Raw genomic sequence first — 5,790 nt, 5'->3', positions numbered from 1 at the left:
GTGTCACCAACTGAAGATATGTCAGGCAATCTTCTTCTTCTTCCTCTTCTTCTTCTTCTTCTTCTTCTTCTCCTCCTCCTCCTAATGAAGGCAACGGCCAGCACGGACACCAGCGCCTGTTCAGCGACTCGACTTGGTGGGAAAGTCGAACACGTGTGTTCTTATGTTGTTTGATCTAAGTAACTAAAAATTTACAAATGATATTTTTAAAAACCAAACTTCCAGGCAACAAGAAAAATGGCTCCGTCTTATACTAGAATAGTTCGCTTGCGGGCTAAAACCACGGAGTCTGTCAGTCTGTGGTCAAACTATTTATATTCGACTTGAGATGCAGAAAAGCAATTACGTTGATCAAATTAATTTTCCTAATGCAGAATTTGAGGTTCTCGCACCGGTGGTGACGAAGAACTTACCTTCTGGTATATAACGCCGTGTAGTCCGTTGAAAGTCAACTGACATTTCGGAGGGACATGTCGCCACCACATTCAGTGTCAAAGCCGAGCAAGAAACAAGCAGAACTTTCCACGTGCTTTCACGGTGATTTCTTGCTCGGCTTATTCATGGACCCTGAAGATGAAGGCGACGTATTCCTCCGAAACGTCAGTTGACCTTCAGCTGTCTACACGGCGTTATATCCCGGAAGAAAGAACTCTACAATTTTCATAAGTAGAAAAAACGACAATACAAATGGGTGAGAAGAGGAGAGCATATAGGATACTGGTGTGAAAGAGACCACTGGGAAGACCAAGGAGTAGGTGGGTTGACAATATTAAAGTGGATCTTAGAGAGACAGGATGATATGGATTGGATTGATCTGGCAGAAAAAAAAAGAAAGAAAGAAGATAGGGACCAGTGGAGGGCTCTTGTGAACACGGTACTGAACCTTCAGGTTCCATAAAATGCTGGGAAATTCTTGAGTAGCTGCAGATTTGGCTTCTCCTCAAGAAGGACTCAGCTCCATAATTAAGTAAGGATGAAAACATTTTCCTATTATTAGAGGAAGGCCATACAATCTTTCTGGTGGTATGATGGGTGGAAATTTTCAACCCATTAGATGAAATGGTTCTTCGGACCTTTGGTATGTCTGTCTGCACTGTTTATGATAAATCAACATTTTTACGACATTTACTTGTGGTGTGCTGATAAATACCCCCCTCCCTCCCCCAAATTCGACCATGCTACAATTTTATTTTTTACTAGTTTATTCTAACAAACATAACAACATATTTATTCTTGGTCATTCCCATCATTATTCATACTGTCACGTGACAGATGACTCTAGACGGGGTTTGGATTGGTAATTGAATTTATTGAACACTTACAGATCATAATTACAAATAACTATAGTGATATCTCTAATCCACACACTGCAGTTCACTACCATATATACTCAGTCTTCTCAGTGTACTGTGCATGCACCTGTCATGGCCTGGTGAGATTCAACAATGCCCTCTGCTTCCACGATCAGTTTCTTACTGGCTGGAGACTGTCTCACTTGGCACGGGTTGCACAGAAAACACCATTCCCCTGTTTTTGTATCCATTGTTGTGTTCTCATCCCTTGGGATGCCCACATGATCGCTACTGAGCCGGCCGTTGTTTACAGAGCCACTATTTAACAACAGCTGTTATGTAACTGCTTATCTCATTGCCATTGCCTAGCAACAGGTCTACATGTTGCTGTCTTGTTACCAGAATGCAGAGCAAAAATGACATAGAGAGAGCTATCAGATCGTTTGGAAATTTGGCACAGTTCAAATATTTTCCTGAAACTTTTGTCTTCTCATCTGCTGTCTAAAAACACAAAAATTAGAATCTGCAAAACTTCTTGAGTGCCTATGTTTGTGTGTGTGTGTGTGTGTGTGTGTGGAGGGGGCATAGTAATTTGGCCCTTGCCCACAACCATCACTGATCTACATGTAGGTGTGATGCTTGGTATCTTGACATTACAGGAGGAACATAGACTGAGCATGTTTGAGAACAGGGTGCTGAGAATATTTGGACTGATGAGAAATGAAGTGACAGGAGGTTGGAGAAAACTGCATAATGAGCTTCATAACTTTTACTCTTCTCCAAGTATAATTAGAATGATCAAGTCGAGGAGGATGGAATGGGCAGGCCATGTAGCACGAATGGGGCAAAGAGGGATGCATATAGGATAGTGGTTGGAAAGCCAGGAGGAAAGAAAGACCACTAGGAAGACCAAGATATATGTGGGTGGAAAATATTAAAAGAACATGGTAATGAACCTTCAGGTTCCATAATTGTTAGGAAGTTCTTCAGTAGCTGCACAACTGGTGACTTCTCAAGAGGGGCTCAGCTCCATAAAGTTAGTTATGGGGACTGGACTAGAAGTATTGAATTGGATAATAAATTTACATCTGTGCAGTAGAATGGAAATATGAATTTAGTGATAGATGAATCTATCTCATACCACTCTATTTAGACTCAGGTCTCCCTTATTAGAAGGCTCTTTGGAAACAGCCAACAGATGTTTCCATCATATCAGTGGGAGACAAACAGGGAAGAAACTTCTGTTTCAATTCTTAAAAATTTGTGATATTTGAGTTTTTGAAGCCCGTGATTATGAAGGTTGTGGTCTCCTGGGATGCGATGCCATGTAGTTTGGTAGACAGCAACATTTTTCTGCTTCCAGGGTGGAAGAGTGTAACTACCTACCAAACTACATGGCATCACATCTCAAAAGTCAGTATAATTTGTTTCAATATCTTTTAAAATTATACTTTCTTGGACATTAGATGCGTTCCACATGCCCATCTCTGAAGATGTTAAAAATATTTAGTTTTCTTTTAAGTTCATGTATCATAAAAATACTACTCTAACAGTAGACCATTTTATGTAAATACTTTTCTATGACACTGCATTATTATCGAAAATGTAAACATATGGTGCAGATGAATATGATTTATGAAACCTGTAATACGTGCACACAAACTGCTGACTTTATTAATATACTTCATAAACACAATACATAACAAGATGTGCACCTATAATTTAACACACTGGCTTATATACATATTTTTCTCTGCATCTTGAATTAGGCAAAAGTCAAGCATATAACAAACTTCATAAAGACTATTTCTTACACTATAGATAATAATAAACAATTCTGCTGTAATTATCTTAAGTACATTTAAACATTTTTTATACAGAAATTATATAAACAGAGAGTATTAAATCATGTATCCAACATTTGAAAAATGTACTTAATTCCTGCTTGGAAATAAAAATGAAAATATCAAGTCAATGGACGAATATTAAAATAGCACAGAATGAAACTATACTGTGGTCAAAAGTACATGAAAAATAAAAAAATATTCCATAGTACTAGCCTCTAGATGGAAATGTACTATCACATATTTTGTACCATAATTACAGTGTAGTATTTTTATAAAATATAATTTTTAATATCAGTATTCACTAATGACCAAGATTCCATTTTACAATGATCAGATCACAAGAGAGATATACTGATAAAATTTTAACTCAGAAGGAAATATTTTCGTAGTATAAATTTCAGCTTTTGTTGCAAACACAAATTATATCCTGCAAGATATGAGATTCTTGTAGTATTGAGTATACCGTATTTACGCATGTATAGGCCGCGTGCGTGTATAGGCCGCTGCACAATTTTCAGACAGAAATTACAAAAAAAATAATTTTCTTGGAATATTACTTCAGGAGTATTACACCCTGTATTACTAATTATGAATATAATTTTTTTTAAATGAAGTGTGATTTCGAATATAAGCCGCACCCCAGTTTTCCTCTTGAATTTTTGGCAAAAAATGTGCAGCCTATACATGCGTAAATACGGTACTTTCTTGGATCTGATGCTGTGTAGTCTGGTAAAACCTTATCAACCATTTGGAGAAACACAATGCCTCCACCCTCAGGGTCAAAGAAGTACAAAAGCAGAAACTGCTTACTTTGCTTTCTCTTTGACCCAGAAGGTGATGAAGCATCTGTTGACTTTCAACAGGTTACATGGTGTCACATTCCAAAGGACTGTGCTCTTCAGTCAAAGCTGTCAGAATATCAAAGCCAACAGACTTATGTTTGGGGACACATGTACTGCCATGGCATTAGCAGACATCTACAATACTAAACACTACACAGTGAAAACTTTGTTTTGGCACAGTGTAAACCAGTGGCTCACAAAAGTTCTGATAAAACACCCCTCCCCCCATTTGGGTTTTCACAAAACCCCTATGCCCTTCCTCCAGTGTCTTACTAATTGAAATAAATGCAACCCTGTACACACCTATTTATAACACAATTTTTGATCAGGTAACCCATAAGTAGTAAAACACTATTATTATTAATACAAATTCAAATTTTTAAAATGAAAATGCTGCACGCTGTTAGCTACTGATGAACAACACAGATAAATTTTTAAATCTAATTTCTCAACTCAAACTTTGGAGGTCATTATGCACATTAATTCTGTACAAGGTTCAGGGTGCTGCATAACAGACTCCCATGCTTCTGGGCCATTCATTTCTCTATTATATACATGCATTATTTCTTCCGCTTTTTACGGGCTGTCACCCCAATTATTTAGTTGTCTTCACATTGCAGCCATTCCCCCCCAAGAAACACGCATGACAAATCAGTGCTGCAGATAATGCAGTGTTTTGAGACTGTTCTTTCACAATCCTGTACAAAAGGGAAGGCAGGTATTATAGTCCATTATAAATATAATTTCTATCTTCTTCTGGAAGACCAGTTGTGTGGACTATAATAAAGTGAAATCCCAGCTTAATAAAATCTCAGGGAATAACTTTTTTTTAATATTAAATTGCCATGTTCACTAAATGCAGGTTATACAAATGCAATAAAAACTGTTTTCATATTCTTATATGGGTTTCTAATAACAGTGCAATACCATAACCCCCTGTGAACTAATATATACATCTATGCTATCATCCCTCTCTGTGGTTCAGTTAGAAGTGCAGTTCTGCACACTGTTGCAGGTCCCTATCAGACTGTATAGTGACAGCAGGCACATGAAAAGCTTCACAGCCTACCTACAGTAAGCTATAAAATTTCCCTGCAGTCATAAACAAATCATGAAACTTTAGCTGGCTGCAGCTACACTTTATGGCAAAAAAGGTGAAGCTATCCCTGTAACAGAATGTGGAGGCTCATAGGGTTGTGAGATGTTGAGGCTCCCACATTTTGTAGACAATTGGCACACAGATGGAGATGAGGTTGTCAGCCTTCTGCCCTTTCCCCCAAGAAGATTCCTGGTACTCATTTCTTTCAGAAGATGAGGTGACCCCAGGGCCATAGTGCAACTGGAAGGATTAGGTCAACTGAAAAATCCAATGACCTCATCGGGAATCGAACCCGCAACCTTCCAGCTAGTAGCATAGTGCCTAAACCAACTACACTCCTGCATGCCACCCCCCTACATTCTATGAAAGAATCTATATTAAACTGGGAGCTGGGATGGTGCAGTCAGTATAGTGACTGGCTGGATAGCTGAGGGGTTGGTGTTCAAGTCCCAGTAGGGGCAAATTTTTCTCCTCTCCATATCATCCAGACTGGTTCTGCACCCCATCCAAGTTGCTCCTATCCAATGGGTACTATGGACTCTTTTCTCTGGTGGTAAAGCAGCCAGGTCATGAAGCTGACCACTCACCTCCCACTAGTGCCCAAGGTCAATAATACATGGATATATATACAACCACTCCCCCATACATCCTCATGGCATAGTGCTTAATTAGTTAAATACAGGAGTGACTTTACCTTTACCTTTTACCTA

Source organism: Cryptotermes secundus, unplaced genomic scaffold, assembly GCF_002891405.2.
Source record: "Cryptotermes secundus unplaced genomic scaffold, Csec_1.0 scaffold343, whole genome shotgun sequence".
NCBI lineage: Eukaryota > Metazoa > Arthropoda > Insecta > Blattodea > Kalotermitidae > Cryptotermes > Cryptotermes secundus.
The sequence above is the reverse complement of the archived record's forward strand: the minus strand, read 5'-3'. Positions refer to the sequence as shown.